Source organism: Petaurus breviceps, unplaced genomic scaffold, assembly GCF_028583685.1.
Source record: "Petaurus breviceps papuanus isolate PSGF00001 unplaced genomic scaffold, PetGlider_PUasm1.0 90579, whole genome shotgun sequence".
NCBI classification, from domain to species: domain Eukaryota; kingdom Metazoa; phylum Chordata; class Mammalia; order Diprotodontia; family Petauridae; genus Petaurus; species Petaurus breviceps.
Window position 1 is genome coordinate 98927 of NW_027187278.1, and position 10119 is coordinate 109045.

The 10119-nt window shown below is 34.4% G+C and overlaps 1 pseudogene; it reads right to left on the reverse strand.

Moving 5' to 3' along the window:
• Positions 1-8152: 8152 nt before the first annotated feature.
• On the reverse strand, positions 8153-9221 carry LOC138142439 (CCR4-NOT transcription complex subunit 6-like pseudogene; annotated as a pseudogene).
• Between the last annotated feature and the right edge of the window lie 898 nt (positions 9222-10119).

Sequence of the window (10119 nt, forward strand, 5' to 3'; positions counted from 1 at the left end):
CAAACTTGAGAACTTTCCATAGAGTGATAAAAATGATATATTTTTTCTCTGTTAGAATATTAATGGACTGGAGACTGGGGACTGAATATTAATGGACTGAAGACTAGAGAATATATTAATTAATTCCTCCTATACAGTACTACCTAAACATCATCTAACCTGATACCTACCATATTTTAGGCACTCAAAATACTTGTTGATTTTATTTTTTGCTTAATATGGCATGGCCCAAATGATTCCGGTTTCTTTTCAAACTGTTCTCAGGTCAGCATAAAGAGTGATGTTTGTCATTTATTAGTGAAGAAAAACTAGTGAAGTTCTATGGATATGTGTGATTTTGATTCCTTTTCTGACTCAATCTCATTTTACAAAGCTCCAACATATAAAACATGAAAAGAGAAGACCTAAATCATAAGTCTTAAGTAATTGTCATTAATCTCACCAACAAAATTATAAATGGAGGATGAAAGTCTTAAATACTTAGTTTACCTAACACGATCAGTAGCAACACCCTCCCCCCCCCCAATGAAATGAATAAGAATTAGTTCCTTTTGATGTTCTATGCCATAATTCATCTGCCTGTACTTTCAGAAAGTTGCAAAAAGGATTATGCACTTAATGACATATTCAAGACTTTAGCATCTATCAGTTTGAGTTAATTTTCAATATCATTTACATAAGAAAATTGCTGGAGGTATTCTAAGTAATGGAGATATATATGCATGTTATATCAATGAATTCAATTATGTCTATATTTTCTTAGACATTCTTATGCAATACCATGTATAGGAGATTTACTTTCCAAATTAAATTGCTGTTAGCATTGTCTTGATGAATGTTAGTTTTTTAAACACCTTAGTTTTTCATCTAAACCTCATTTGCTTTTTGCATGTTATAGTAGAAGTGTGATAGTTTTCAATGAAGAAATTCATTGACATGAGAAATCTAGGATGGCATAGGAAAGTATAGCCCATGTTACTATTATATAGAGAAATAATATAGCTTTGTGTATAGAAGGATGTATTGGAGCCAGCAAGACCTGGATTTAAAAAAGCTTTCTTCTCTTAGTGCTTCTGCTTCAATTTCTCTTTCTCATCTGGCTTCAGGCCTATCATTAACTGAAATTCTTCTCTCCAAAGTTACTAGTAATCTCTTAATTGACATCTAATTTCCTTTTCTCAGTCTTCATCCTTCCTGATCTTTCTAGGGTGTTTATGATATTGTATCCTCTGTGGTATCACTGTTAATCACCTTCTTCTCCTCCTCCTCAATATTCTCTTCTCTGGGTTTTTCTGTGAGATTGTTCTCTCTGTGCCTCACTGTTCCTTCTCAGTGCATTTCGCTGTTTCTGCATTCATGCTATGCTCAATCTCTGTGGTTGTACCCCAAGGCTCTGTACTTCTTTTTTCTTTCAATGTTTACTTGATGATCTCATCAGTTTCTATGTTTTAATTTGTTTACAGATTTTATGCTTGTATCTACATATCTATCCTGAGCCTCCCTTCTGCTCACTAGGTCCACATCACCAATTGACTATTGGTAATTTCAAGCTGGATGTCTTTTAGGAATCTCAAACAACAAATATCAAAAGCAGACAATTATCTTTCTGCAAAAAACTATTCCTCTTCAAAATTTTTCCATTATTACCAAGAATGCCAACATATTCCTAATTCCTCCTCAGTTTTACTCATCCTGCATAAATGAGTAAATCTTATTGTTTTGGGTTGTGAAACATCTCTACCATGTATTCTCTTTTCTCCACTCATGTTGCCCCTACTCAGCTCAGACCCTTATCACCTTCTGCCTGTACTATTGAAGTAGCATGCCAGTCGGTCTCTATGCCTTAAGTTTCTCACCATTTTAACATATCTTCTACTCAGCCACCAAATTTTCTTAAAGTATAAGTTTGACTTCCCTACTGATTAAATTCCACTGGATCCCTTTTACCTTTGGGATTAAATAAATATTCTTCTATTTGACATTTAAAGTTTTTTAACAACTTGCCCTCTTCCTTTCTTGCTAGTCTTGCACGTTACTCTTCTTCACATGCTTAAAAAAGTATAACTTACTTTAATATGTGTATATATACATTTATTCACAAATATATATTCAACATATTACTTTCAAAGCTGTCCTGCTTGTCTGTTTTCCCTTCTAAATTTTCTTCTATTTTTTGAGCATTTAAAAATATTTCAGTTTTCTTTTTTCCCCTCTTTCTTCTTTCCTTCCTTTCTTTCAGAACTACTATCACTAGCTTCCTTCTCCTTATGCCAAAATCCTTGGCCCAAATTTTAAAAAACAAAATGCAATCCTTGTAACAGATAATCCTAGTCAAACAAGACATGTCCACACATTAGCCACAGGCAAAAATGCATGTCTCATTTACACATTGAATCTATCACTTCTCTATCTGCTGTGCCACCAAGCTGCCTCAACTATTGAAAATTATTAACCAAATACTTTTGGTAGGAGTTTAATAACTGTTACTTAAGTCTTTAATGAATTTTTTACTGTATTTTTTTGTTGAAATGATTGGAATATAATTTCCCTTTTCCTTTCAAACCATTAACAGGAAGTAACATACTATAGAATAAAAATGAAAATCTTGACATAAGATGATCTTTAAGATTATATTTAGTTTAAACATTCAGTAAGTCTCACATTTTAAATTTTGATTGAAAGCATTTTTGTATATTTATTGATCAATAGTAAGAACACACTTATTAATCTATTCCTACTTAGTGAAAAGGGTAACTGAGTTGCACATTGAGTCCACCATCCCTCTCTCTGCTCAATGCCTAAACTGTTGTAATCACTAAGTGATTTTGGTCACGTTCTTTATAAAAATATTTTTTAAAGTACTTCTTTGTCTCTCCAACTTTTCTCCTGATGAAATTAAAAGAATAGAAGAAAAAAGAAAACAAAAACTCACCAATATGTTAGTCCATAAATAAATTGATCATGCTGAAAATGTATGTCTTGCTCTGAATTTAAAGTTTTTCACCTCTCCTGCAGGAGGAAAGTGATGTGTTTAATCCTCTGTCTTCTGGACTGATAGTTGATCCTTACATTGATCAGAATTCTAAATACTGTTATTATATAAATGATTCTCCAAGTTTTGTTCACTTCACTCTATATCAGTTCATAGAGATTTCCCTAATTGCCTCTGAAATTGTCCAAATTCATATTTTCTTGTGACACAACAATATTCTATAACATTGCAAAGACTTCTTCAGAGTGAGCAGTTTGATTGTTTTCTAGGTGTTTGAACACTGTTCTATAGTGTCTGTGGTGGTACAAAAATGTATAAAATATTATGAAAATTAACAAATGAGCATTTTGAAAAGGAAAGGAACTAACAGTTCATTTAGAGTATGTCTGGATTTATAATACATATCATACATTTAAAGACACATTAAGGATTTTCCATTTTTGAATACCACCAAGTTAAAATCATAACACTTTCTGGCATTTAAGGAGAGTCCAAAGAATATTTGGTTAATCATGGATTTCTGTAATTTATGTGGGAAGGTTTGAAGAATACAGTTCAAGGAGCCAGGGAAAATATAATGAATAACTTAGTTTTGTAAAGGTGCCCAAAGAACACTGGAATGAACACATGGAAATGGTTTGAAAAAATTACAGGTGGCAGAACAGTTACTGACTATCTTATGGAAGCAAGGATAACCATTTATACTTAGAATTCATAGACTGGAAATGACTTTTATAGGTTACTTATTTCAGATGTCTCCTCTTGCCTTGAAGAGAGAACTCCCTTGAATAAGCTGAGCAAGGAGATTTTATAGAATTGTCAAAAAAATAGAATTTTATGACTGCAATTGAGCTTAATATCATCTAGTATCATGTTATTATTTTCAAGAAGAGGAAACTAAAACCTGGGGAGATTAAGTGACCCAGTCCAATCTCATACAATTACTTAGTAGTAACAGATCATCTTAGAGCTAGAAGGGGTCTTAAGAAGTCATGCATTTCAACCCTTTCATGAAACTAACACCCACAGAAGTTGAATGACTTTTTCAATATCATGCAAGTAGTAATTGACAGAGTTCAAATTAAAATTCATGTCCTGATTCCAAATCCAGTATTCTATTCACTGAAGTGTGCTTCCTGTTTGTTATCAGATCTAAGAACAGAACTAAATTTCTTGATACACATTCTGTTTATTTACTCTATTTTTACATATTCTTTTGTAAAGAGAGCCTATAAACAACATTCCAAAATTTTAAATATCAGTTACTGTAGAGTCATTTTTTTTCTTTTTTTTGCTTGCTTGCATTAATCAAATTATTATTTAATTCATCTTTTTTCTTTTTTCCAGTGGTAATGGCTGATTATCATCCTTCATATAAAATTATTTATTTTAAGATGGGTTTTTCAGTCATCTTCCAGTTCTTACCATCTTTGTCATATTCCTTCAAAATCTCATGAGTATGCATATCCTTGAAAATATTCTAAGACTAGATTAAATGGTGAGAAAACACCAGGATGCATCAGGAGAGGAATTTCCTTACTAAGAATTCTCAAGTAGATTAAATTAGAGGTTTGATGAAAAAAAATTCTTATGTTAACTATTCGAAAACAGAATATTCAAAATGTAAAACAAAATCTCTTCTTAGAGTAGACTCTCAGCCAATATCTATTTTCAAAAACTATGCAAAGGATACTGTTTTTATGTACTATTATCAAATTTGTTATGTAAGGTAAGAATTTTGCCTGCTGATTGGAATCAGTCTTAGAGAATTAAGTGAGGATCCAGTACTGTTAAGTGATTTAGTGAATTACTCACATTCACAAAATAAGTAATAAGTCAAGATTTGACTATAAGTACTTTTGATTCCCATTGGAGCACACCATTCACTATGACATGCTGCCTCATGTACATTTTTTTAAATAAGCCTGCATATTTCCTAACAGTACCAAAAATATAGTCATAAATCTTAACTTATCCTGGTGCATTTTCCCTTATCGAGGGAGAGTTGTCAAATGGTCATTTCTAAGTCAATGTAAATGTTTACTTCTTTCCATTTGAATTATATATTAGATACTTCATTCTGTGATTCTTTTGTTTGGATGTTGAATTTGTGATTGTGAAGTGAACTGCTTGTTGTGGAGTTAAGAGATGGATAAGAGACAAATTTGTGCAGTTCACTATCTAATGTGTCCTTAAAAAGAGCTATTCAAGTCATTCATTTCATATATCTTCTTTGGTGTAACTGAAACCAGTTGCTATTCCCCACACTGTCTTTGTAGTTGGTAGGTGATGAAATGTTCATCATATTGGTTTCTTTCTAACAGCTGTTTACATTTTTAATGCCATAAAAGAAGCAATTAACTGAAAATAAAATTGATGGTGGTATGTATTTCTTGCTGTGGAGATTTTAGAAGAAATAATGGGAATGTGTTTATGAAACAAGCTTCAGGCCTTATTTGTCTCTGGAATTTGAAGCTAGAATAATAGGTGATCTGACTGCAGAATTCACTTGCCGAAACACTAAAGAGTGTGCAGTTTTGTATATTGTAATGCAAAATTGAAATATAAGGTACCGTACCCCCCTCCTTTTTACTAAATGCTAAGAAAAGGGGGAAAATATGGAATAGTCTCCATAATTCTAGCAACATTGAAGCTTTCATTTTTTTCCACTAAAGTTTAACATTTTATAGTATTATATAAGAATCAATCAACAATCATTTATTAGATAGCTTCATGGTGTCTGGCAGTGCCCTTGGCACTGAGGACACAAAAGTGAGAAAGGCAACTTAGTGTATTGGCTAAAACCCTACCGTAAGACCTCTGAAATATAATGGCCATCAAAGACCTGGAAAATCATTAGACAGATGAGTGCCATATGAAATTAAGGTTATAAATTGTAGAACAGGTTACAGTACTCTGTATTGGGAGTTTCTTCCTTAGAGCCTAAGAACTTTCTAAGCTAATGAAATTACAGGATCATTCCCTGAGTTCTCCCAGCCACTAAATGAAAATCAAAATCTGACAGAAGTAAAAAGTCTATACCCTCAAAGGGCTACCATTCTATCTATTCTATTGGGAATTATGTCCACATAAATGCAAGAATCAATTCTTAGCAGTAAATTTTTTTTCCACCTTCTATTTTTCTATTGCTTAACTTGTGCTTTTATTATTAAATTGAAGTAGCTCATGCCTCAAAGTTATGATATCAGGGCTTCCATTATTTAACTCTTTTTCTTTAAACTCTACTGTGCTCCCAGAGTTCTTATCTCTTTTACATATGCTGAATGTGTTTCCAACATAGATCATTCTTGGTATCAATTCAAGTTTTCTGATCCAAATAATTCTTTAAAAATGGGTGGTACTTCTAAATTAGTTGACATTGAGTTCCATTTAGGATCTATATCACCATTGCTTAGACTCTCTAACTTCCTTGTGTACAATTAAATCAAATTATACAGAATACTTATGAGTAATTCCTACAGGATACATTAACGATGAAAAGGCTTGATGAAAACAAAACTCAAGAAGAGAAAGCAAGATGGAAGCTAAATATGCATTTATTTGTTTTTAATGATCATAACTCTGTGCGCCCCCCCCCCCCCCATTCTCCTAATTTCAAAAGTACTAGGAATTCCCTTGACAAGACTGGCAATTCCTCTATAGATTTTTTTTTTTTCAGAGGGTTGCCTGGGGCATTGAGAGGTTGTGATTTGCCCTTGGTGAGATAGCTAAAATGTTTCAGATTTAGTATTTTTTTTCATGACTCAAATTTAGCATTTTTTTCTCCTATGCAATATTGTCTTTTGGACATAGCTTAATATTTTTAGACCTTAATGAGAGTGGAGTCACTCTAGGTAATGTGCATTATAAGTATGCTTTGCAAAAGAATAACTTTGAAAACAGTAAAGTTTTTTTTTTTCCATCCTTTGTGTGTGCTTCTGTGTGTCATAATTTGCTAAGTTATCTGAGAATTGCTCATTCATGTGAAGTTATGATCACTGACACAGCCAAGGCCATTGTGTTGTGGAGAACTACAGTACATAGTAACAGCTATTTATGCAAGTGAAAATTGCCTGGAGGCAGTTTTTGACTTGCTGCATAAACTAGTATTTCCCAGACTTTTAAAAATGTTTAAGAAACAAAAAAAAAAATTATGGGAAACTAACTTAGTTGGATATGCATGTTCTGTTATTTTATGTACATATCTTTGTGCTATATCTGGCGAGATATTGAATTAAAGAAATTTGAAATTAGACAATTAGATGAATATCACAAAATCAAAACAATAAAGGCCCTTAGCATTCTTTAAATTCCTACTTCAGTGCCTCAAGGCATCATAGAGGTGATTCTGGATTCTGAAAGGCTATACAAATAGAAGCCAAGTTCCAGCAAATCCTACCAAGATGAAAAAGGCTTTCAATGTGGGTCTGGTGATGGATGGAGTTTCTGTCTTCGAAACACCAGTCTAGGAATAGCAGAAGAGACCACAGCAGAGCACTGGTCTCAGGATGATAAATTTTTAGACTACAGCAACTCTAGAAGACCAGTACATTATAGGGGTATTGTGATCTATGTTGATTGAAAGAAGAGTACTCATACCAATGAAATTATGGGTCTTTGACCTTTTGAAGATCAGAACATGGAGAACATTTGGCCCCTCTGACAATGATCTCACCCTTCCACAAAGCCAAAGGACTAAACTGCCTTTCATAGTGATAGCAGACTTGTATATAGCTCTTTAAAGTTTTTAAACTCTTTACATATGTCCATCATAATGGCCTTGTGATTAGTCAATGGCAGATGTTTTTTTCCAGTTCTGCAGATCAGGAAGCAGACTCACACAGGTGACTCATTCAGCAAAATTTAGCTAGTAAATATCAAAGCCAGGATTTGAATGAGAGTCTTGCAAGGCCACTTTCCTTCACACCAGGATATGCAACTTAAACATATATTACTATATGTGAGTAGTCAGCTAGAGTTTATTATGTATCTACTTTGTGCCGGGCACAGTTATAGGGATACAAAGAAAGGAAAAAAAAGAAAAAGAAATAGCCCCTGCTCTTTGTGACACCATTGGGTTTTTTTAGTAAAGATGCTACAGTGGTTTGCCATTTCCTTCTTCAGCTCATTTTATATATGAGGAAACTGAAGTAAACATGGTCACACAGCTAGTGTGAAAAAAGGGGGAAAAAATCTCTCATATCCACACTCCTTTAATGCTGGCGGCAGAAAGAGGGTGAAGTATTGCTGTTTCCTCCTCCTGAAGACGAATGATCTCTTCATCACAGTTAACAATTTCTTCCGTATTCCTTCTTCTGTATTCCCAGTTTAATACCCGGGATGGGAAGTAGCCATAGAGTTGCTGGGTGGTGTATTTATTGTATAACATATTATAGACTTAACTGTGAATAATGCTGAGGGCAGAATGTGGTCTCATTCTTTTAGTGTAATCTATGGCCTCAGAGGAAGCTGCTCTAGACGAACTACAAGGTTGTCAAGCATGTAGCTCAGTAGCTTTTGGGTCCTGGCATAAAATGAGAATATCCTGTGATAAAGGATTGCCTTTCAAATCTAACATTTGTAACTGGAAGAACCAATCAAATTCCCAAGACAAAACCTGTAATAGACTCTTATTTAAAAGCAGAGACTCCACATTTTCTAGCTCTGCTGATGAACTTCTGAGTTTCTTGGATGATGAATCCATGTAAACCTGGTTATGAAGCCTGGTTATATAAGGTGGAATGTGAGAAAGATAATTGTCATTTAGGTGCAGAGTTGTCCAGAATGTCAATGATCAAAGTGAAGTACTTAAGTTCTGCCTCTACCAGAAATTTCTAATGCTGTCCAGTGGGATTTCTTTCTGTTGGCTCTCTTCTCTACTGACATGATGGAGGATCTTATTTTTCTTTTGGCATCCATGTTAGTCTGAGGCCAGATTTGAAATCTTCCTAGCTCTAGGCCTGGCAGTCTATCCACTGAGCCACCTAGGTGGCCCAAAATAACAATGTTGTTTTTGTTCCATTGTGTTTGACTCTTCATGACCTCATGGACCATAGCATGTCACTGCTTATGTCGCCAATGCAATACCCATAGGAGCTGCTATGCATATGCAGACATATTTCCAGGGCTGAATCACAAAATATAACAAACTCTCTTCCTCAAAGATAAGACCAAGATATTTATTCAGATACCAGAAAGCCAGCTCCACCATGATAACAAAGAAGTTTATACATATATCTAATCCAGGAAGCACCTACATCCCCAAGCCTTCCCTCCTTTAGGCCTCCCCACAAACAAACTTCCCTTGGCAAAATTTCTCCCTGTCTCACTTACCTAGCTGCTCTGCCTCAGCTCTCTCCCAGCTCTCCTCAGCTCTGCCTTGTTCTCTCTTCCTCCTTCACTGTTTCAGCAAGCTCTTCACCATGGGCTCCATGTGAATCAAGCTGTGGGCTGTACCAAAGTTCAAAGCAGGTCACATGGGCCTATTAAAGGGCAGGGAAGATCTTCAGATTCCCTTAATATTATACTGCTGTCCATGGAGTTTTCTTGGCAAAGGTACCAAAGCCATTTTTTATTGTAGTGGATTAAGACAAACAGAGGTTATGTTACTTGCCTAGGATTACACAGTTAGTCAGTGTCTGGGGCTGGATATAAACTTGTGTCTTCCTGATTCTACACCCAGCACTTTATTCACTGAGCCACCTAGCTATCTTTAAAAAAAATATTAACACTCACAATTCCTGTCTAGGTTTTTGTTTGTTTTCCTTCTGTTGTGTTAAGCAAAACTACCTTAAGTCTGTGCAGATTGAACTTGTAGTCTTTACTCAAGAGAAGTTTGGGAGTCTCCAAAAATAATTTGGGTACCAGAAATATGAGGAATTTCTGAGGATAATTTGATATCAGTTGTTATCTCACAAGTGTTAAAATGTCACTAACAAATTAATTGACTGTAATATTTTAATCAGATTATTCTGATACAGCCTCTTGGTGGATAGATAACCTACCTTGGAGATAGGAAAACAGATTTATTCTATATCCAATCTCTGGGCAAGTCACTTTACTCTTCAGTGCCCTAGACAATTTTCTAAGGTTATAAATTGCCAAGTACTTACATTAGTAGAGGAATG